General features: G+C 37.6%; 1 protein-coding gene across 5 annotated transcripts in view; it reads right to left on the reverse strand.

Annotated features, from left to right (window-relative positions):
* Positions 1–25,665, reverse strand: part of LRRC4C (leucine rich repeat containing 4C) — a 949,507-nt gene that overhangs the window by 124,043 nt on the left and 799,799 nt on the right. The window lies entirely within an intron of this gene.

Genomic DNA, 25,665 nt, shown 5'->3' on the forward strand with positions numbered 1-25,665 from the left:
AAAATAGCACACGTGATAAAGCTGCATATAAAAGGGAAAAATAATGCCTTACTTAACTGTTACTCTGAGGCCTAATCATGCAGAATTAGATGGTAGAATCTTCACATATTTGGTGAACAATAACATTTCTCTGAATACAAATATATCTTAAAAACACAGACACAGAAACATATCTGATAGTTTTTTAAAAAAGCAAAAAAAGAAACCCTTAATTCTCCCTTTTCAGCAATTGTTCTACATGAAAGCTTATTTTGTTACAAAGGAAGTACAGTATTCAAAATGTGTTTTCCTTCCAAATGAAATGAAACAATCTACCACCTTAGCCCCATTACTAAGACTAGTTTAAAATACAGAATTCAGAAAATGGGTCATTGTATCCTTCTTTCTTCAATTCACTCATTTAAAATAGATTAAATGTACTTCAAATATTTTTCTGTTCTGCCTATATTGGCAATCTTAAACAAATGTATTGAGAAGTAGTGATGGAAGACAATTTCACTGGACTTAGTAGTACTAGTAAAGTATCATTTTTACCTCCTAAGTCTTGTTCAGAGAAGAAATATATGTTTCAGTTGTTTCTGACTGTATATTTCCTTTCCACCATATAAAGAAAAGTATATATGATACATAATAAATAGTTATGGGTCATTTGAAAGAAATAAGGAGTTATTTAAAATGCATAGTTTTAAAAAATCCAAACATATCAGGTTCAGGAAATTACTTATCTCAGAAACTTCATTGCAGATATAAACTCACCAGCCTTTCCCCAAAAGATCTTCCTCTATTAACCTTTTCAAAGTTTTAGAATATTAAACTGGAATATCATTCTTATGCTGAACAAAGTCATGCTATGCTATAGTTGTTCTGTTACTTTATTCTAACATCACTGTATCTATAAATTTTACTATATGTTCGTTATTTTATACAACATTTTCTGGATTAATATGCAGAAGTGGACTACAACTTCGATGAATAAACAAGCCAATAAATTCATCCATAGGATGAGGTAGAAATCAATCATACCAACTGTAGTCTCTTTCTACCCTATATTTGTCAATTTCGAGTACGAGGACTATGCTGATCCAGGGTGACTTGTTCCTCATAAAATCATACTTTGTGCTCACAACCACTATGTCTTATTCTTGATGTTTACATATGTGAATTAATTATTATATTTAATGCTAAAATGTCTCATCTGCAGAGGCTAAATTCCAGACTTATAATTCACTGGATAAGATTGGAATCATGTTTTTAATAGTGAGGTTGTTCTGACATGCAATGACAGCATTCTTCATTCTCAGTTATGGAGAATAAATTACACCTATTCTTTTGTGTGACCATTTCAGTGACACTGGTATTGTTATAATCAGCTTTCATTCTTTCCCTTGTTTGTACCTCTACAGAGTTTGGAACAGGACTTAGCATACCCTTTTTCTTTGATGCAGTTGCAACTTTATTGTTACTTTTACTTGTATCTCTCCTTAGCTATAAATTGTTAATGTTTGTTTTTTACTTGCTTCCAGCTACACTAGAATTCCAGGAGTTGACCTATGAACTCTAGAAAAGCTGATGAACAAGAAAGATGTATAAACAAAAGAAAATATGTTGAGACTGGCAATATCTGCAGATTCTAGAATCACCATAACTAGACAGAAAACAGACCATCAATCTGAGTTTAAATAGTCTTTCTACCATGGGGGCGGGGAGAAAAGAGAAAAATAAAACAGCTTTCTGAAAAGCTTTACATATCTGGAATTACCAACAGAGAATTCACAGGGTTCACTAAAACATTTATACCACTCACATTCACGGACAACTGCAATTCCATAGATGAAATGATGCTACAGAGTACTGTACAAACCATCTGGGTTTTATAGTGTCAGAGAAATTAAACAAGGAGTCCTAGTCATCCAAAAGTTTGACCATCAGGAAAGGTTTATGAATGATTTCCCTTAGCCACACAAATCATGTTTTCAATGCTCAAGATTTCATATTGCAAAAGCTATGCATACATCTTTCGTGGAACATTCTACCACTGTGAGAAATAATTCACTACAGAATTCTAAATACAGTCAAGCCTGTTTATTGCATGGAAGCATTCAAAACTGTGAGCAGCAGGCAAGATATGGTCAGTAATTTTTAAAAAATGAAATCAAGATCCTAAACACTAATCTGGAAGCATTAACCCAACCAATTCCATAAAAAAAACAGACCTTCTGGCATTTCATCATATAAGTTTACTGACATGAATATTTTTTTTAAAAGAAACCAGAACCCCCCCCCCGCGCGCACACACACACACACACACACACACACACACACACACAGCAGTGGAAACTAGTGGAAGGAACATTAATAATTTAAGATATGCAGATGACACCATCTTGCTGGCAGAAAGCAGCAATGACTTGAAATGACTTCTGATGAAAGTGAAAGGACAGAGTGCCGAAGCAGAACTGCATTTGAACACTAAGAAGACTAAAATTATGACTACAAAAGAAGTACACAACTTTACGGCTGACAATAAAGAATTTTGTGTACCTTGGTTCAGTCTACAATACAAATGGAGACTGCAGCCAGGAAACCAGAAGATGGGCAGCAATGAGGCAACTAGAAAATATCAAGTGTAAGGATGTGTCATTGGAGCCCAAGAAGAAAATCAATCTATTGGATAAATGACCACCATGGACAGTAAAGCTGGAGCTGGAAAGTAAAGAAAGCTGAGAGGAAAAAAATTGATTTGTTCAAAATGTGATACTGGAGGAGGTCTTTGTGGATACCCTGGACTGCCAAAAAGATAAAACAAGTAGGTTCTAGATCAACTCAAGCCTGAGCTCTCTGTCTCGAGGCTAAAATGTTGAAACTGAGGAAAAGACATAAAGGCTGGAAAAGGTTGAAGGCAACAGGAAAAAAAGAAAGCCAAAGATGAGATGGATTAGTCTCTTAAAAGAACCACAGTTTGCAAGAGCTTGAGTTTGCAAGAGCTGAGCAGAGCTGTTCAGAACAGAACATTTTGGAGATTACTCATTCATCGAGTTGGCATAAGTCAATGGCATTTTGATAGCACATAGCAACAACAAATATTGTTTTGAATACTCTGTAAATTGAATCACACAAGCAACGTTAACCAGTACTAGGTAGAAAGATTTGTCTTTTTTTGTTGCCAAGCATGAACTACAATGTTTAAATCACTTTTATTTGCTTAATTCCTTAGTGATGTGAATCCTAAATAATATGGTCTATCAAACTCGTATGTGGAGCCTGGACATATAGGCTAAATCCAGTTGAAGAAACACGCTGGCATTCACTCTGTAATTGTAAATTTCAGCCACAAACCACTGCTAGTTAAATGTCAGGACAAGCATTTGTTGCCATGACTGCTACATGATAACTAATTATTGTGCCATCTTCTTAACTAGCCATGAGATTGACACTAAAGGATGTAACATAGTGGACACATATAATAGGATTCTAGTTATACGTTTTCAGAATGTGCCTTTGAGGCTTCGCTATGCAGCCTTAAGTACTTTAGATTTTAACTAGCCACATCAGTATACACTGAATAACAGATTCTAATGTCTACTGACTACAGAACCATTGCAGAATCTGAGGAGAAAGAAATTACAGCGTCATAATTCATAGCCTTACACAGTATTAGTCTCTTACCCCAAAGCAGATTCTACAAATGAGGTAATTTCCCCACATCCACTTATCTCCCACTAAGGTTGTCACACATTATCTTTCAAGGTCTTGAAGAGAACTATCTCAGCTGCTGCATCTCATAGCTGCACCACTGAATTGGTCACTCAATCCTCTGTTTCTTCCTTTTGTCACCTGGCTCTTTTATCTGCATTGGGACAGTAGGTCAAGGGGGAGGACACTGGGGAGCAGTGTAGCAGAAGGACATAGCAGTGTTGCTCTGTCCTTCTGTTACTCCACATGTTTTCAAGGTATAGTTCTGAAATCCAGGCAGATACTTTTGACCGTGTTGGAATCTAGCTACATGAATTAGCAAGGACTGCAGCTCTGAGTCATGTTTTGCAAATGGTGCTAAATACAATCCATCACTACAGCAGGAGTTCCATTCCCAGAACAGAATGGGGGTGACAGAAATGGGGAAAACAACAACAACCTGAGATAGTCACCCTTAACAGGAAGTGTATTAATCAGTTCTTTTTATATCTATCCTTCTCAATACTTACCAAGTTGTACATGACATCCAGGTCTTTCTCTCCTTCCACACTAATTTCAAGGAAGCTCTGAAGGTCCTGAACTGTTGTTTGAGTGCAGCAATTGGTTGGATATTGATTTAATTCCGACTTACTCTTGATATGTCAGGTAACTGACCTTGGTTTGGAGTTATGGCCTGTGCTACATGGGAATGCTTGTAAATCTAGCCTTGCTCCGGATCATAATTAGGAGTGCCCTTCCTGGCTCAAGAAGAGGTGATCTGGGCCATTCATTCCTTGGTCACAGCCAGATTGGACTATTGCACTGTGTTCTGAATTGGATTGTTCTCAAAGAGGAGCCAACTGGTGCAAGATGTAGTTGCCAGAGTGGTTTCAGGGAATCATTTCTTGGGATATAATACATCAATTCTTCCTCATTTGCATTGGCTGCCCATTCCTTTTCAGGTTCAGTGCCCAGGGCCAGTTATTACTGCTAGAGATTTTGTGAGAAATTTACTTTTCCAAACTACAGTTCTCAGAATCCTACTTTGTATTTTAACATCAGAAGCCCCCGTTCCATATGTTTTGCCACATTTTAAGGTGCATTTGCTGGGGAGAAAAGATCAAACCTTCTTGATGGAGTTTTGTCATATTCAGACTGTGGGACTCCATGTCAAGAAAGAACCAATTGGTCTGTGCTCTTTTAAGTTTTAAAAGGGCAGCAAGGCCTTCGGAAGGGGACAGAGAAGATGCCTTTCATTTGGGGATACAGATGGCATAAAATAAACAAACATTGCTTCTTCATTATGAACAATTCTTATTTTAAAGTTCCAATATAGATAAATTTGTGGTCTTACATATTCACTTACAAATGCTTTCAGTTTGAGAAAATGCAACATTGTTTATTTTCCATTTTTATAGAATAAAAATAACTGTGGAAATTGAGAACAAAAGCTATTCTATAAACAGTGTGGAAACCACTTGAACGTAATCAGGATACAATGGATACCAGCAAAATTGTTGCTTTATAGAAGACAAATATAGTTATGCATGCAACTACACAGATAAGTGTAGATTTTATCTATTGATTGGAAATGAATGTGTGTAGCCAGCTGTATAGTGAAGGCAGTTCAAGCAGATTGAATAAGATAGCACTGAATTTTCTGACTGCAAACATAACGTGCCAGTCAAAAGTTGTGGAAGGGGTGAAGTATGTGAATTAAAGCTAAATTACTACGAACACAGAAAGTAGCTATGGGGAAGCCATCGTTAAAAAATCTGTTTTTTTAGTCAGCTATTTAAATAGAAGAGTTCAATTCACAAATATCAATTATCCCAAATCTGAACATATCACCCAGTTGTATATATTCAACAACGGATGGCATTAGACCCCAATTCCATTATGTGTGATGAGTATTTGAAATAAGAAATTACCAATCAAGGCACTTCAGATTTACAGTCATTAAGTACTGACCTCAAGTGCAATGTTATTAAGTATGTGCCTTTGGAATTCACCCCAGCTTCAACACCTAGATGTAATAGAATTCCTCGGAATTAATAATTTACTTTAGATTGAACAATTTAGGCACCTGGCCCCATCCTATGGCACTCAGAATTTTGGCTTCAGGCTACCAGAGTTTCTGGAAAAATAAAGTATGGTGGAAGAAAGCCAGGATAATTTTAATATAATATTTGTGTGATCCTGGTAGAGATAGGGAAAAAACTGTCTTTGACCAATATTTTACAATGAACTTATCTAGTTCTCATATACTGAACAAATGCCCAAATTTAACCATAGTTACCCTCCACTTTTTGCACTTCACAACATTCTGGCAAATGCATATACCTTCGGAGAAACAATATCCCTTTATGGGAAAAGTGCTTATAAAAATAAAAATATTAGAAAAATGCATACAAAGACAAAGATATATTGAAAACATGAGAAACTGACCTCAGCAAAAAAATAGATTTCTCTATCACTGGCCCAGCACATCTCATGGCAAATGCAGGACTGACACACACCAAAACTTTTGTATTTGTTTTTAACTCCTATGGCTGAGAGTGTGTAATGACCTAGATTCAAATCCTAAAGCATTTCCTTGATCAAATTCCTTTTTTATTTCATACAAATCACCCCAGCTCTATCTCAGTTACATAAGACATATAGAGATGAAAAATAATGGACTACTTTTGCTAATCTTGCATGCATAATTTTCTCACTCCCTTAATTTGATTTCATATGAGAAAATTAGCATTGTGTATACTTGAAAACAACCCTCAACATGTAAGCAATAAAAGAATTACATAACAAAAACAAGAGAAAACAGTACATTTTATTAAGCTGCTTAGACCCAGTTTTCATAAGATGTACATCAAGTTAGTAAAACAATTTCTGTATTACTTCAGATGGCATGTGATGAGTCTAGATGCTCTTTGATAAAGCAAAACAATTCCACTGTCGTCTTCCTGATATGCTAGCCTTAAAGGTTCAGTTTGGTTTTTGTTATTACTATTGTTGTTTGCTTGTTTTTTCAGGTGCCAAGACAACATGGTTGTTCTTTCTCATTTCCACTGCCCCCCTAACCTAGTCTGCCCTGTTGTCCCAAGGCTAGCCTTCTACATTTAGTTGCCTGAAGAAGTTTCAACCAAATAGCCATAGAGTTTCAACCATCTCTGAGGAACAGTGTAACAACGTAATCTGATCTTCACAAGAAGAAAGTTTCATTTCTCACTTTGTGTATTGTTTACACATGTGTAAGCAGACCACCTTCTGAAATTATCCACATTAATGGGAATTTTAACATGGGGTGATATTTACCCAAAATTCTGCAGATGAAGGAAGAACATTTTTTCAGAGACAGGACACATAAATAGGCTGCGCTAACTGTAGCTCAGCTTTGCTTCCCACCCCCACAACTCTTTGTTGCACTGCTACTAGAAGAGACAACAGCAATAATTGAGTTGTCAGTAGGGCAATCATTTACCACTGTCCACAACATCCTCTACCTAAGGCCACTGAAGAGCATCGTGGTAGCAATAGCAGAGATGCAATCGCCACTGACATGAGGTGCGAAGCTAAAGAGATTTTTGATGAAGAAACATACATATTTTTCCCCTGCATGAGAATAAGGAGGAAAAAAAGGGGGGAGAGAGGGTGAGAAAATATTTCTTACAAAAATGTTTTATGAGAAATGTTGAATTGGCACTTATTATTATTGAGGGTTCAGAACCTTCCCTGGGGCCTCCCAAATGTTCCATTTTCGAAGGGACACTATAGATACATTTTGTTTCTACTGCAGATGTTTATTCATTCCCCACAAGCCCTTAAGAGAGTTGGGGGAACAATCAGTGTTATATTCAGCTTTATATAAAGGGAAAAGTTGAAATTTGTAATTCAGGAAAAGGATGAGTTGCAATTTGTCTTCCAATTTCTCAAAAGTTTTGCTTTCTTATGAAATGAAACTGCATTCTATCTCATTCACCATGCTATTTAGATTTATTTTCACTGGTACTTTCATACTTGCCATAACCCTGAGAGGTGGCTGAAGTATTGCACTTGTATTATTATTATTATTATTATTATTATTATTATTATTATTATTATTATTATTATTATTATTATTATTATTATTATTATTATTATTATTATTATTATTATTATTATTATTATTATTATTATTATTATTATTATTATTATTATTATTATTCCCTTCACTGTTCTGCAGCTTCCCTGTTCACATTTCCTGATCTGGAAAAAACTTGTGGGAGGAGCTATCATAACTTGGTCTAGGCTTTAAGTGTGGGAAGCTGGAGAAGTTGCCAGCTTTCCAAGATTCAAACATGCTACCAAAGAAAAGACATTCACATACATTTTTCAGCCACTCTTGAGTAAGGTAAACACAGGAATCTTGCACTTCAGATTTCTCCTCCTTAGAAATTCATTATACAAGAAACCTCTCTTCTACCAAACTGAATTAGAATGGTTAAGATTCTCCTGGAATAAATGTTCAGCACTGCTCTAATTGCTAATGTTAGACTTACCATGCACGTTGAATTCAGTGCCTTAGTTCAATGGTTCTCAGTCAGTTTCTTGTACAGTGATACCACCAGTGGAATACTGTACAAGAAACAATTTAATACGGAGACAGGGCACAGGATTTGTAGCAATTCCATAGTAATTACAGTATGCAGAATTTGCTCTGCTTTACTCCTCTTGCCTCTTTGAAGTATGCAATGCGATCTCCATCAACCCTAACTGCCACATATTATCCATTTGTGATGTTTTGTATCTTAGGTGTAACTCTGGAGATCCTTATATGTTCAATCTACCCACTTCTCGTTTTTGCTAGCCAATGTTACTCGTGTGTCATTTCCCACTAAAGTTTATGCCTCATCTTCTGCCCCTCACCCAATCTCCAACAAAGCCACTTCACTTTGTGACATTCTTAAAACATACTGTAAATGAAAAACAGAATTCTAGCAAGTATATTATATTAAGTGATGTTTTTGTTTCTATCATGGTACATGTGAAAAACTAAGGACTAATATCCCATTTCTCTAATTCAGTTCCCCTCCTTTCTCCTAAATTCACCTCACAAATTACGTGCATGCTACGCGGAACCTAATCTTACCTCTTGGAGAATACCTAGCAGAGATCTTCCATAAACCACAAATGAACAAAAAGCAGCATCAACATACATCAGAGAGCAAGGTCTCCTCTCTCTTCAAATCAAATGTCCTCAGACATCTCGATACAGAAAGCTATGAATGAATGGGCTATGACCAAACTCTTTTATCCACTTGCCATAGCTCCTATATCACCAAATAATCATCAATTACTGCAGTAACATGTGGAAAAAGAGCAAACCAAAAGTAATGAAAATTTTCTAGGGTCCTGTAACTAATTTTTCCAACAATCCTTAGGATGCTGGGCTAGGAAGTGAAAAATAACCTAGGAATGGAATTACGTCCACTAAATTTCTTATTTTCATTGCTTTAGGCTGACCTACAAAGACTGAAAACCGCAATGAGGTATTTTAAAGCCCCCTGAGATTCCTGAGCTCAGATCAAGATCGAAGCAGAGTTTCTCCCTCATCCATGGTGTTCATGATTGGTATAAAATGTGCTTAGTACCCATTCTCTCTGAGAAGCAAAGAAAAAAAAAACACAAGCAAAAGAACCTGCCAATTGTTAATAAAATATTAAGAACTTATCTAAAACTTCAATTACTAAAGAAAATTGCAGCACAATTCTGGACAATTTGTATCATTGTCGTTTAGTTGTTTAGTCACATCTGACTCTTTGTGACCCCATGGACTAGATCATGCCAGGCCCTCCTATCTTCCACTGCCTCCCGGAGTTGTGTCATATTCATGTTGGTTGCTTCGATGACACTTTCCAACCATCTCATCCTGGGTCGTCCCCTTCTCCTTTTGCCTTCACACTTTCCCAATATCAGGGTCTTTTCCAAGGAGTCTTCTCTTCTCATGAGATGGCCAAAGTAATGGAGTCTCAGCTTCAGGATCAGTCCTTTATTTGTACAATTTGTATAATTTCATGGATATTGCACAAATTGCAGAATTTTGCACATAACAGGCATTTTTTTTGTTCAAAACATGGCTCTTGCCAATATGAGAACTGCATCGGAACTATCAGGAAATTACCCATCATCCTCTCTGGTAAGATGAAAAGTATTTTTATTTCCACTATCACCCTTTGCTGGTTAAGATGCAACAAGTAAGTATTTATATCCTTACATCTACCTATCGCTATTCACAGAGTACAGTGAGATCAAATGTATACAAAGGGTATGATACCCCAGGAAGCATAATCTGATCTTGATCAAATCCTTTGCATTCTTTGAGTAAGTTTGGAAGAGTTGCATTTTTGGACTACACTACCCCAAATTCTCTCTCCAGAATTTTTCAGCCAACAGCCATGCTGACCTGGGGGATTCTTGAACAAAAATAGTCTCAGCTTGGGAAACAAAAACACATTTTTGGACAACAACCCTCAGACTATTTCTGTATATTAGACCTTGAAAACCGTGCCTTGTAATGAATTCCTTTTTGAAATAACTGACACATAAATAAATTCCATTATAATCAGAACATCATGAAGCAATACGTAGTACTTTTGCGACGGAACTGAAATTGGTTCAATTACTTTTAGTCGCAAGATATGCTTTGTACCACAGGCCAGTAGCTAATGCTATATCCTCTTTTTTTTCTCTTTTTTAGGATATAAAAGAAGTAACCATTCCAGTTTATTTTCCACAATGGGATTATTTTCTTTTAAACTAGAGAAGTTGCAAGCATAATTGAAATTACAATAAATTTTTAGAAGTAACATTCCAAGCTCTACTATAGGGAGTGACCTGGTTCATCATTGGGCAGTAAATGGTGCTTTGAGTAATTTTATTTTATTTATTGATTTAAAATATTTTTACCCTACCTTTCTCATTCAAAGGACCCAAGGTAGTCTGAGGCGAAAATCTATGAATTCAGGACATGTAAAATAATGATTTGATTATTGTGCAAGCGTATTACCCAGTTTTAATAAATCCAATAAAATTGCAGGTTTAAAACATGACCTGATACACCTACCTGTGAGTGATATGAAAATCCAAGAGTACTGATCACATAATTTTGCCAAATTGTCAGACTTTCTATTGCTTGAACATCTATCTGTAAAGCTTAATCACGCAGAAGTTCATTTTCAACAGCAATGAACACACTGAAGACTGAAGACTGAACTGCACTGCTACACTTCTACCAAAAGTATCAGATAAAATTTGAAAAGCGCTGCTTCCAATTCAACATAGCTATTGTTAAAAAAACTGATCTGAAAATAAAATCATGAAGCAAAAGCACACAGGCTCACAACTTTTTGTGCCACACTACTTTAAGCATCACAGAGTAGCATAGCAGAAATATCTCATTTTATCTTCCACCCTATTAGGTAGGATAAAGTGAGATTTTGTTTGCACCAAAGCAAAGATACCAGCCACCATCTGAAGGTAAGAAAAGACACTTCCTCCTGCACCCCTCTTCAGAAATGAAGACAAAAATGTTTCTTGCATCCCATGTACATTACACCCATACTTGCGCACAGATACTTGTGAATTTCATTCAGAATATACATTCTACCTTTTAAATATCACCAAGTTTGTGAGAAATGTGCAAACACATGAAATGCCCTTCTGAGGCTATATTGCCTAACTTGCCTTCAGCGCATGATAACCTGAGCTGCTGCAAGGACAAAGACGGAAATACTCTGATTAACACCACTGTTGAACAGACGGGAACCTCAACAACTTCACCCTTCAGTTGGAATTCTTGTTACTCCTAATCACACCATCTACCTGTCCCCTCAGGCTTCACGGTAATGCCAGGATAAGCCATCTCCCCACTTCTCTTTGTTATCAAATGCTCTGTACTTCAAAGAGATAAGCCGTCCTTTACTTGTGACCTCATAGGATACATCTATATATTATCTTTCTGCTTAAAAGTTCAGATGCTATTTCTGGCATCCAGGCAGAACGACTGCTAAGCAGCATGCCCTTTATTTTCAGAAGGGTACATTCAGAACACCAGATGTGGTGTTCTCTCTAGTATAGGGAAACAGGAAATTCATAAACAACTCAGATGCAGACTAAGAAAAGGATTCATCTCTATTCTTGTCATATCTCCCTTCATCCTTTATTTTCCCTCTTCCCTTCCTCTTCCTTTTCAGCTTTTCTCTAAAAATACTGATGAACAGAAAGACATTTTATTGATTTCTGCCTCCCTCACTTTTGTATATTGACTCATTCCATTCAGCCAAGATGATTTTACATGTACTGAAGCTATCTAGCCAAAAATATCAGGGAGAATGCACATATTTCGAAAATGTGAAGAAAAGTGATATGGTCATGTTATAGCTCTTTCAGTTCAAATTTGGGATGGAAGAATATTTATCTGGAGTTTCCTTTTCTAAAAATACTAACCATTGCAAATGTATTCATATTTGAAATGGGAAAACCCTTGAGATTAAAGAAAGGAAAACGTTGGAGCTTCACCAATTCAAGGTCAAGGTTTTAAGTAGTTAACTCCTAAAATTTGGGCTTGAATTCCTACATATTCAGCCACACTAGCCGGGTAGGTGGGGCTCGTCAGCCATGGAAAGCAGCCCATCTAGGAGAAGGAAAACTCCGATTTCAAACCTCCACTGCCTTGTGGCTATATCCTCTCATGGAAAAGGCTTCAGGAGTTAACCTCGAGGCAAAATCCGGAGCTGGAGTCCCGAAGTCGTTCTGCCAACTCCTGCGACATTGCTGCAACCACTTGTATTGGCTCTTGTCTTTCCATTGGACCATTTCAGCAATGTGGAGAGGGGGGATCTGCTGCTTGGGTAACAGCCTGTCCTCCATATTACCTTACCTGGGCTTCATGCTCTGGAGAGGACACTCCTCGATTCAGAGCATGTTACCATAGTCTCTCGAGACTGAAGGATGCCTATATATATATATATATACAGCCACATTAATACTGAGTTAGGGTGTACTTTTAAAAGACATGCTCTAAGTTTAACATTTGTATGGTGAGGGGAATACAACACAGTCCTCTCCATTATGTGAATAAGCTGTACCTAATCAATTTGGCCAATGAGAATTTCATGTTAGTATATTTTCAAAGAATTTATCAACCTTTGCATAATATTCAGGATGGAAAGACTTAAAAAATTAATGTGGGGGAAACTGAAAATTCCCAGCTTTAATTTGAATGCTCTGTGCAGGTTAAAAAAACCCCTCTCCATATCTGAAATGACAGCATAATATAGTAAAAGAGATTTCAACCATGACTTAGTCACCTAAGTGAAAATTTGACACTGAAAATGTCACAGATTTGGAAAATCCAACTGCTTATTTAGTTCAAAGTAGGGCGTTCCACCTATGTTCTTCTCTTGTCTTAGGTGGACCTGATCATCACAAAGGGAAATCAATTGTGCCAGAGAATGCAGGGAAAGTGGTAAGTTTCAAAGAGATAGCCAAGATATTTGCTTGGTTTTAATGGCCGAAATCCTATTTCTGTTTTATATGTGTGTAAAAAAAATCCTGTTAGTTTTGGCTGCAAAATGCCCCTCATTAACAAAGTAGGAGTTGTATTCTCTAGCATTTACTGCTTGAATTAGCAATAGGAATCTGGCCAATAATCAGAAAAATGCTAAAGCACACTAGCATTCAAATTTATAGTAGTGACTGGCAGAACAGTTTTATTTCTGGACATTCCCCTTTTTGCCTTGCTTCATTTTCATGATAGCTTTACCTCATTTCTATATTAATATGATTCTTTAAAAAATCAGTATCCAGTCAATATTTATCTCTAGTCACAGTTTCTAACTACAAAAGTCTAGCAGGTGTAGATTTAGCCATTCTGCTTTCATCAGCATTCACAAAGACAACATTTCTCAAGCCTCAGTAGCTTCTAGCTTATTTACGGTAGTTCCTGGGAAAGTGGAGAGGATCTTGACAACATAACTATGCTGGTAATAAATTATTGCCCACCAAAAACATTTGCATTAAATACATCTGAATATATTTCCTTGCAAAATATTCCATCTAGCTACTGAACACACCTCATTTTGCCTATATCAAATATCCATTGGTTCCTTATCCCAATGCACCTTGCTCATCTTCCCTACTCCTCACCTCTTTCTTTCTTGACATTCTTTCTCTTTCTGGTGTTCAATTAGCTTTCCCTCTCCAAGATTATCCACCCAAATCAAATATTGCTCCCCCTTCCTTCTCTCTCTTAGAAACTGCCATGTTCTGGTTCTTCAAATCTTGAGGAAATATATTTGTAAATTACTTTAGAAATCAAATGGTGGGTCAAGAAAAAGCTGACCATCAAATGGTACAGTTCTCTTCAGTTCTCTTAGATTTCATTGCATCTGACACAGGAATATACAAACCACAGCCCAAGGTGTCTTGTGGATCCTCATGACCCTTTTTCTTTATTGCCTTTTCTCCTTACAGGGCTCCTATGCCTTAAACAATTACAGAAGACACAAATATTCCACAGGTATACCCTTCCCAAAAGAAGTGATTCCATAAAGTATGGAATCCTGTTGGAGGTATCAGAAGAAGCATCTGTGATAGTTTCAATAAGACACAGCAATTTATAGCATTCGTGATTGAAAGAATGCTAGGAATAATGAATTTAAAAGTCCCTCTGAGGTTTCTCCTCTCAAGCCAAGAGGAGAGTTTCTTTCTTGTTCAAAAGCAAAGTATGTGTGTACACATACACTCATGCACACTCACAAAGGACTTGCTGATTGTTTAGAAAGATGCAAAAACCCCATCCAGCTGTTCAAATCTTACAATTATTTCCAAAAGTTTGTTTGTTTTTTCATAAAATTTCTTGAAACATGAAGAGCTGGAAACATGACAGTTTGTGTAGATAATCTGATGTCCCAACTTAAATCACTATGTAGGTTTATATTTCAAAATCATGTTTTGTTTGTTTGTCGCAAATATCATCACAACAGCATGAGCTAGAAAGATGAATATTTTGCAGAGATGCTAGTGATGTCCCAGCTGTACAAGTCATATCCAGAAATTCATTCCCCATGGTTCTAATTAAACATGGTAATAATTGGATTTTAATAGGACCCAACTGTAAACATTTGGTGTGCTGTTATATGAGGTATGACAGGAAAGCCTGAACTACAAAATTATTTTCTCTTTGGCTACAAACTAAACAGTTGTAAATATGTTCAAAGGCATTATTTCTTGTCATAAAAAACCTAAAATGATGTGACCTAAAAACACATACGATGCAATGGATTATACAAGTGAAATGTTGTTGTTTAGTCGGTTAGTCGTGTCCGACTCTTCGTGACCCCATGGACCAGAGCACGCCAGGCCCTCCTGTCTTCAAGTGAAATATAAGGATCTCTTATTTCTTAATATTGGTTTCTACAGAGCTCTGATTGTGTACACCAATACTCGCGTTTAGTACCAACTGACTATCGTTAATATAATATGTTCTGCTAAGTATGTCACATAAACCTTGACTAAATATTTCATCTGTTCTCCACTAGGCCTATATCAATCTAATCAATATTTCAACAAACCAGTGTGAGTTATAATACACTAAAATGTGATTTTAAAAAAATATGTTCTTTATACTGTTATAATTGGGTGACAGTAATTATGGAATCAATATCCTCAAACCTCTGAAAAGGAATCTCCATTTTCACATGGAAGAAAGTGAGTACTGGAGTGAATAATGGCATGAATGCATACTGGTAGGGCAGAGAGGTCAAGGAGACAGTATGAAAAAGAGAGAAAAAGAAGAAAGATATAGGATTAGGGTACTGTGAGGTATGTTTGGATGTAGCTAACAGGCTTCTAACCCTGAGAGGATGATGATTAAGTTATTTCTTAAATAAAGCACTAAGCTTTCTGGTTTGGAGAGATCAGCTATTTTGTAAACACGTTTTGCACAAAACAAGAAATTTTGCATAAAACATTCTTACCAATGGGAAATTCTACTAAGCATACCAAGAAACTCCTTGTCATCTTTGCTGCCAAGTAGAAGAGTGTTTCAGTTCCTTGTCCTCATGTACAATAATGGGACAAGTGAGGATCTGCATCCCTATATAGCAGGGCACACATATCAGCAGAGTGTACAAGCAAATCAATGAAGGCGTACACGTGAGTTAACTAATAATACACATTAATGACTGTAACCCATATGACCATTACATGTAGAATATAAGTTTATCTAAAGGAAATTATGCTCACTCTCATGGCTGTATCCCAACTACAGATAGGAATATGTCTTGAATTAGGGCTAGGACTATAAGGATTACTAAATTAACATGAGGGAAGTGCTTTATTTGCTAAATAGATGCCAAGCATTGTTATTAAGAATGACACCACAGGATAATAGCAATGAAAGAATTAAACATATCCTCTGAGAAAATAATAGGCTTCTGTTTTCAGAAATAGGTTTGAGAAATGTACAAAAATTCTCTCACCTTGACATACTTTCAAAGAGGTTAAACAGTCTAACCCTTTATATGTCTACTGAAAAGTAAGTATCATGGAGTTGAATGGAGCTTAAGTCATGGATGTCTGCTCAACACACACACACACACACACACACACACAGAGAGAGAGAGAGAGAGAGAGAGAGAGAGAGAGAGAGAGAGAGAGAACAAAATAGCACCAACAGTAACAGAAATACAACCCAAACTGGATGCTACAGTCCCATTCACCCACTGGGCCAGAACAGGAGATGACTGTAGGAAAAACAAAGTATGTAAATGTCTCTCTGAAACAAAATGGGTTAGGAACAAAGACCCTGATATTGTTTTTATTCATAGCAGGAGATCCACAACACAACAAGAACAGGTACACAATATTTAAAGCCTAAATATAAAATAAAAATTCAGATTAAAAACATAATATCACTACAAAAATTTACCCTTTCAATGCCCTTCCTGGACATCACGTTGAATTTCTATTATGTAAATTAATACAGCAACAACCTATATCATTCTCCAGCAGAATAGCAGCTCCTTCCCTCTCCAGTTCTCTTTGTTTCTCATTCTAAACTGAAATTTTAAATTATTGCCCCTTCCTAAGATTTCTTCGGGCACTGGGCTGAATCAAATAACTCATATAGGTTACATAAACTCAACAAGATAAACTAACAAGAAATTCTGATACCCATTAAGATTTGAGCTGCACATATCTCACAACTTCCTGCTTTTGAGGAGATCCCTCCTCTTGAAAATTCCTCTTACTTCTAAGGCATCTTATTCCTAAGAACTATTGTATCTACCACCTATGGACAGATACACTACAGGATGCAGGCTGATTTAAATAAAATTAAAAACAAACAAAGCAAAAAGCCCAGCCTCAGATTCAACTTAGTATTCACACCAAGTTTGCGGTTTCTGAGTTTAACAGTCCTGGAGCTATGACAGAAAGAAGTAAATATATACACACTTTTTCAATTGTACAAAATGTCACACTGAAATTCCCTTCATTTTTAACCTATACACTAGAACAGGAAACTAAATTATGTGCCTCACTAACCCCACTTCTACAATTTCTTTTCGAAAGGATTTTTCTCATAACTTGTTATTTTTGAATTAGCATATCTGTTATACAGGAAGGAATAACATTTCTTACACATCTTATTGCCCAGACACTCAACAATTCTTTCTTTTCCGATTTTAATGTCTTCATTCACTTTGCTGAACTGTCTGGCTTCTCTGCTCTGCAAACATCTGACTATTTTTTCCACACTATCATTTGGAATGAATTCATGATTCTAGAGATGGGTAGTCTTTCTTCCTGAAGGAAAATGGATAGGATGAACTAAATAGCCTTTGATTCCTTCCACTTTAAAAATTTAGGAGTCCTTGATTATTTTGTGTCCAGCCTGTAGTATTGGGCAGTTGGTCACTCCATTAAAGTGTCAGAATATACAGTTTTATTCTGTAGTAGTCCAAAGATTTCGGGACGTCTTGAATCTATCAGGCACACTATCATGATTCCACACTTCACACATCTGTTGGCAATTTCAGCATTCAAGTAAAAGTGCAGAATATATGCTAGTCAGACAAATCATATTAGTAGCATATTCATTCATTAGTGCCCTAACCCAGAGAGAATCTTGATAATGGTTTCCATAGCCTGCTGTAGGCATCCCAGAAATATATGTTTGGTCTCTGTAGGGAAAACAGGATCTTGGGGAAAACAAAGCTCTGGACTTACCCAACGTAACTGATGTCTCTTTCCTACGCCCACATCCAAGATGATAATGCTGCACTATAATGATCACCAACTTGTGCAGTGCCATATAGATAACAGACACATTTCAAGACACTGGCCACTTGCTGCATTTACTGAAAGCATAGTGATCCTTTGTGCACCATTGTAAGAGGTACACCTCTGTCATCCCTGGCAGGCCACCTGCATCATCCCTGCACACACACGCACTCAAAGCCCTTGGAGGCAAGGCAGCCTGAAGACACAGTGGGACAGTACACCTGGGTGGAAGTAGGAAAGAGAAAAAACCCTGGCTACAGAGGGAGGATATATGTGGAGCTGAGTGGCAGCAACAAAGGATAAAAGGGAAAGAACAAGATGGGAGCACGTCAGCATTTGAGTCAGAAGGGTCATCAAATGCACGGCCAGAGAAGCCCCCAGTCTTCTGCACTCTGAGGGAAGACCTACCACTTTTCCTCCAAGACTCATGGAAAGAACAGTGGGTCTACATTGCCCCAGGGAGGACCTGTAGTGGAGGAGTAGCCATCTCCCTTCTTCCAGGGCCATTGCAATGGCAACCAGATTGAGCTGTAGAATCTCATCCAGGAAAACCAACACTGACCCAGGAGAGGTGCTAGAGGCATCACCAGCAGCACCATGGCCTATGGAGATTGGACAGCCAAGGGTTAGTGACAAAATGTCAGCCCCAGCTGCAGACACCATACTAGCCAGGAATTGAACACCAGAGGTAAAAGAGACCAACACACCCAGGCTGTACTCCATCTGTGGCCCATTAAAGTCTGGCTGGATTCTATCTGAGCTAGTAGAGTTCATGGACAATATGCCAAAGGACACCCTCCTCACCTCTCCTCCCTTTCTGTGAGAATGGTGGGCAGCACAAACATCAACAGGCAAGGCTAATGTTGTTAAAAAATCAGTTTTTGAAAAAGATTTATGTGTAAACTTTAACAACACAGAGAAACATTTACAGGCTGGAATCCTATGAACACTTATGTGCTAAGTCCTATTCAACTTAATAGTGTTGATGTCTGAGTAAATAAGACAATTTGTTAACTGACCACCATTAGAGTAGGAAACAAAGCAGGCTTGTTTTATAAATTACTTGAGTCCAGCACAATGAAACCCTACAGAGTTAGAAATGCATTATGTTCTTAAACATGTTTCCTCTGAAGTCAAGGTTATTTCTATGACATATGATACCATTCATTTTATCTTGACAACAACCTTTGGAGATAATGCTTACTTCTTTCTTTACAACAGGAACCCACATTTCATTTTCAGAATACAGAAATGGCAGTGTTTCAGCTATGAATTATTTCATTAGGTCAAACCTTTGTTGAGATACTGGAATATATACTGGATATAAAAAGACACATTCAAGGCTACTTCATGGTCCGATATAAAGAATAGCAAGGACATTACATTATTTTAACAAGAAGAACGGAAGCTCTAAAACCTAAAGCAACCGTCATTTTAATGGCTGTCCCCATGTTGGTGGTAACATCTTTCATTACTGCTTTGTTGTTTACACCTTCTCTCTCTCCTATTACAACGGCAGTGAGACATTCTGTCATTTATCTTTTCTCAAATGAGTTCATTATACTGCCACCCTTTCTCAAAATGCTTTCTCCTCATAGGAGTGCTGACTGTTGCAGTAACACTTCAATAAAATATCAGGATGAATTAGCAAAGGCAACCAAAAACTTCTCATCTCTCCTAGGCTGGGTCCAAATACTTTACTCTGCTCAAGGAAAATTTACATCACTGGAATAAAGAGAGCATTATTTTCATCAAGTCCACTGGCTGAATCCTTCAGTCAGTATAGGAGATATGCTGTGTTCCACCCTCCATTTCTTTTTTTAACTGAGGCTATCTCCCATGTTAAATTATTTGAGAGCAACTATTATATTTGCATAAACAAATAAAAAAAGTACAATCACCATGACTGAGAAAAAAGTACTATCAGGTAAATTCAACATTCCTGTTATCATCCTTTTCTTCCTATAGTTCCACTTGCCAGAAAAATGATTTTCAAAAATGTTTCACCACATGGTACATGGGTTTATATGCATCCAAAGAGAACATAGCACTAGTTTTTCCTAATCTAGTAAAGGAAGCTACAGTTTATCCTTTTAAAAAATGCTAACAAATTTTGGGGAAAAAACTGATACAAAGCAATGCAAAACCAAAAAAATGAAACAAATATTCAGTGTACTTTTTTTCATTTTGTCAGATCTAAATTAAAGTGCTGAAAATTATCTAATGGGAAGTTATGAAGATGACAAAAGGACAAATAGTGAAGGAGAGGTTAAAGATGCCAGCTGTGTACAATGCAAAATTAAGAAGCTTAATGTAAGCCATTGCCAAATATTTAATGATATGCCAGATAGGATAAAGGAGAGAACAACTGGTGGAAGGACAGGTTTTTAAACCTTCTGACTACTAGCACAGCAGAACAAAAGAGCACCTACAGGAGTGGCAGAGTATACAAGGGACACTTAAGGCACAACAGATTGCCTTAGGAGAAGGAAAGGACTGCCTGATTCCCCTTGGCCTCTATGATTCTGTAAGAAAGAGAAAATTACGAGCAAATTTCTCATTTGATGGCACCCTCAGTCAGCTTCCAATGCGAAGTTCAAGAGGGGCAACAGTTGGTGTGGGTGGAGCCACCTGGAGCAGCCCTGATTGTCACTCACATAACTGCAGTAACATTTTCTTCTGATTCCAGATCAAGGCTTTTTTTCACCCTCAATTCCAAAGTGAATTCCATGATGATGGCTAAATATTCTTACTCTCAACTGTTTTTGTTGCATATCTAGTCTACAATATAGTTGATTTTTTTGCTTAATCATCTAATATAAACAGGACCCATTCTGTTGGCACACAGTTCTCATTATATATATCATATAATCTTGGTTGCCAGTTGTATCTTTGGTTTCACTGAAACAACTTTACTTTGGAGAAGTACAGAGGATGGTGTGGTGATATTAGGGAGGGTTGATCTTGTTCATCTTTTGCATTCATTTCACTTCTTGACATCTGATTTTTCTCCCAAAGTGAAATGTATATGTTGTAAACAAAAATGCAAGTGAAACTGTATCACAGGTAGAGCTAGACAATTTCAAAGCCTAGAAGAATGAGAACAAGCATGTAATACTCCCTCTCCCCCCACCCCAATGCTCTCAGAGAATTCAGAACAACAAGTGTGCTATATTTGGAAACAAACAGGTCATCTCTGGGTATTGAAACATCAGCTCTAATTTCATTCTCTAGGGCTTGCCTGGCTCCCCAGGGTTATAGCCAGGATGTGATACTGGGACACTAGTGGCTTGATTAAACATTTGGTGATAACTACAAACAGGCTGAGGCCATGATCCAGTTCACCAACCACTTTGAGAATATAAACTCAATGAAAGAGACAGAGATGTTATTGAAAATTATAAGCTGTATGTATATTAAACATTGAGAGCTTTACATAGAAATATGGAATTGCCAGTCTTTTCCTAATGTAGAGCCTGTATGATTTTGTAAAAGGATTAACAACAGAATAAGAGATGTAATATTTCTGTCACTACATCCACATTCTGGGTACTGCTGCAGGGCATCATTTACATCTGTCCATTACTGTTGCGTATCCCTAAATAATACACTCAGACTACATTTTTATATATAACTTCATGTTTATTGGGTTCAGGATCTTACAGAGGCAGGTCCCATGGCTACAGTGTGGCAGGCACAGAACCTCACCAGACGCCCAACAATAAGTGCCCAGCAGCCAAGGCATAACTCAAAATGCTGGCACAGGGTATTCCAACCCATCTCCAATTCAAGATGATCTGGCACAGTAATGGACTCAGGACTGCTAGTAAGTAGGAGCAGCAGCATGAGAGCAAGCCAGGCAGCAAGCTGAGGACTGAGCACAGTGGTGAGTAGTAGTAGACTCCAGACCACACTGATGGTCACAAATTGCAGAGCATGGTTGGTGGCAAAATAGAAATGCAGCAGAAACTGAACTAAACCACAGGTAAATAGCATCAGGAACAGGACAGAACTGGCCATAAGTAACAGGGGGATCAGGGATTAGGCCAGTCCCTCAGCCTGAAGGGTTGGTACGGAGCCCATTCCCTCTGTGTTGTCTAGCTGGCCTTCTGTCTGGAGGATGATGCTTGGCTTCTAGCCTTTGGCTGTTTCCAGCATCTTCTCTCTGGCCTTGCTATCACCTCCTGAGGCTCCCTTTCTCAAACCTGTGAAGGTTCCACCTCCCCTCCCTTTTTGGCTCCCATTTCTAATTTAGCAGGACTGTTATTCCTGTCAGCCAGACCATCTCACTTGAGAGCTGGCCATTGTCCTCCACACTCCCTCCATCTTGCCCCTCGCCCTGTTCCCTTCCTGCAGTGTTGTTCCTCTTCTTGGTGGTGTCTGCTGCTCTGTTTACAAGCCCTGCTTTCTGGCCAAATATAGCAGCAGCAAGTGACATCAACCAGCAACCTGTTGGTCCAACAGTGATCAAAACTGGTGCTTCATCCTCTTTGCAGAGTAAACGAACATGGCAAGACTATGACAAGACCTTTTGCCACATCAGGTTCATGCAGTTTGTAAAGGAATGATGATTCAGGGAGGTAAAAGGTTGAAATGACAAAAGAAAATGGTTTCCCATTTCCACCGTTGTTAGAAGTCTCACTTGTGGTCTACATGGTGTTGGTAGGGAATACTCTTACTTTTGTGAGAGTTTAATGGCCATCTGATTACCTATAGACAGAAAAGAGAAAGAAGGAGTTAGCAGCCAGTACTGTTAACAGATGCAAAGACAGGCTACACACCAGCACTTATTTGTCAAGAACACACTTAAGAGTGTGTATTCCTCCGCCCCTACTCCCAAGTCTCATGCTGGTAATCACCTCAATGTGGATTAGTCACATTTACATGAACACAATACTCACTGCTCTTATGTTTTGCATTTTGAACCAACTCCTGAGAATGATTTGTTCTGCTCACATCATTCTGGCTGTGAACCTGTATGGAAAAACACTATCATTAGCTTCTACCCAATGCAAGCAGATAGTTAAGGCTATACTTGAGATTTAGCAAACAGATTGTGAAAACTGAGTTCATGCTGGGGCTTACTTGGGTCTGAGGGGGGTGGCAGCATCCCACACTGCAAATTCTTCTGCACAGCAGGAGTTGGCAAAGTATGGGAGATACTGCTACACTTCCCTGTGTATCTGAGTGTTGAAACCTACGATTCCATACTGTATCAGGGACATGGGAATTAAATCCTGTGCTTATGGATATTTGGGTGTTTTGAATGCCTTGTGGTGATTGGAAATAATGGAGGATGCTTTGAAATCACTCTCTGAGCACTAGATCTACCATCCCTAGTGAGATTCCTTGTTTGCTTACCTGTGTAGAATACCTTCTTTCTGCAACCTTCATTGCTTTTTTCAAGTTCACATTCCTGGTTGGTGTTTGTCCTACCAAAGAGTTCCTGTGAAGATACTTAGAAAAAAGTCATTCATCTACTTCTCCTATTGTATTTCCAGTCCCATTTTTGTTGTTTTTGCATAGCATTCCCTTGGTTTCTCTTCAAGAACTATCTTTTATATACCCATAATTTTCAAGAGGGCAGAATGATGCAGATACACATTTCACATCTTGTTATAAATCCTTTGCTGAATATTCTATATTCCTAGTTCTGGACTGTGATCAGAATGCTGCATTTCAGTGCTGCTGGAAGAGAAAGTAAACAACAGAACTACAGTATTCTGGTGATTCTTTCTGGATTTCAAAAGGTTTGTTTTTACATATTGCCCTACATTGTTCTTGGGCTGGTCCTATCTAAACTACTGAGGCAATTGGATTACCAATTATTCCATTCTTGTATAATGTTAATCTGTTTTAAATCTACCAGTGCAACATTACCTCTAAGATGTGTGGGTACACAGCTGTGCAGCACTATATTGGTGCAATACATCTGCAGTTAGTGTTGCCACTCATTTGGTTCTAGTCATGGTTGGAAATTTGTGTGCATGAGGTGGGGTTTCTACTCACTGCTGGTGGAAAATTAGATGCAATGTTGTACCAGTGTAAGACTGAGTTCCACCTAGACAATGGAATTTTCTAATTTTCACTAACAGATATAATTCAGTGATAGAATTTCACAATATATATTTTTTTAAAAAAACAACAACTTTTATTTACACTATTTAAATGGTGAAACAATTTTCCTCTAGCCAGGTTGTGCCTCACTCAGTTTAATTCATTTGTGTAAAACCAAGTACATCACTTCAGCTAGTTTGTATTATACTGCTCATTGATATTTCAGTTGTAGGAATGCTGGGGTTGTTTTGCAAATCATTTGTCAATTATTATGCTGAAAATTCCTAGAGAGCCACAGAACTGACTCATTCAATTTAGGCCGCTCAATAAAAAATGCCCCAGTGGGAGTAACAGACTGCTGAACTCACCACAGCCATCATTTGGCTGAGAGGCGTGATTCAACTAGAGCATGCAAACAACTTCCCCTTTATTGTTAGTCCTCTAACTCTAGGAAAATACGTAAATCCTAATACCAAGGCTAAGATGTTTGCATTGTAACATTCAAACTAACAAGAATGACATTCTCTGCTTTTAAAACACTACAATGAAATATAAAGATACAACCATCAGTTGCAACAAATTGAAGTATACTTAATTCATGTGAACAGTTAAGCTAGTCCAATATGCTTTCAAAGGGATGTTTTTGAACAAATACAAAATATTGGCTCAAATTTCGTTTGTACATATTCTGCATGTAAGTTCAGTTATTCAGTTCAGTAACAAACAAAATTATGAAATGATAAAGAATGCAAAGTGACAAGGTCAAGAATGCACACTGAAGATGCTGGAACATTAATAAATCCCATTAAATATATTTTTTAAAAATTAATAGTTCGCAGATAAGCTTCCCCAAATTTATAACACCATTCATATAGTGTAACAATGAGAGCCATTTCAAGTGGCTGGTCATCATAATTTTGTTTATTTAAAATATTTTTACCCTGTCTTTCTCCTTAAAAAGGACCCAAGGGGGCTTACATCATTAAAAAACAATGTTTACAGCTAAAAACAGTAAGTATACACATTAAAAAGGAACAAATAAATACCGCTCTGAGAAGTAGTAATCAAAAGCAACAGTAAAAACACATTCAAAGCAGTAAGGTATAAAATCCATTTAAAAATCTCACTCAAGCAGCCAGTCACTGAGGGAAAGAGAAAGGTCGTTGCCTGCTTGTGGAAGAAAAGCAAAGTTGGGGCAAATCTGGCCTCCTGTGAAAAGGAGTCCAAAGTTTAGGAGAACTAACAAAGAAGGTCCTCTCTTGGGTCCCCACCAAATGCACTTGTGAAAGTGGTGGGATGAAGGGAAAGGCCTCTCCTGATGATCTTAACACCTGAGTAGGGTCCTAATGTTTAGCAGCAATCATGTCAATGACTTTTGCCATTTTGTATGATGCTCCACAATTAATAGCCATTGTCTTTCCTCTACAATTCCTCCTGTAATGTTACTGTATCATATTCTGAGTGGCCATCCTGTGAAACACACTATGGAAACCTCCCATCAAAGAGGGGGAGGAAGGCTGATGAGTTTTGCCTCCTTCTCTAAAGGACAATGAAGTAGTTTTTTTCTTCATTTTTGCTAGAGTAACACCAGTGGTTACCTATGAGATTTTC

The sequence above is a fragment of the Pogona vitticeps genome, chromosome 1, assembly GCF_051106095.1.
Source record: "Pogona vitticeps strain Pit_001003342236 chromosome 1, PviZW2.1, whole genome shotgun sequence".
NCBI classification, from domain to species: Eukaryota; Metazoa; Chordata; class Lepidosauria; order Squamata; family Agamidae; genus Pogona; species Pogona vitticeps.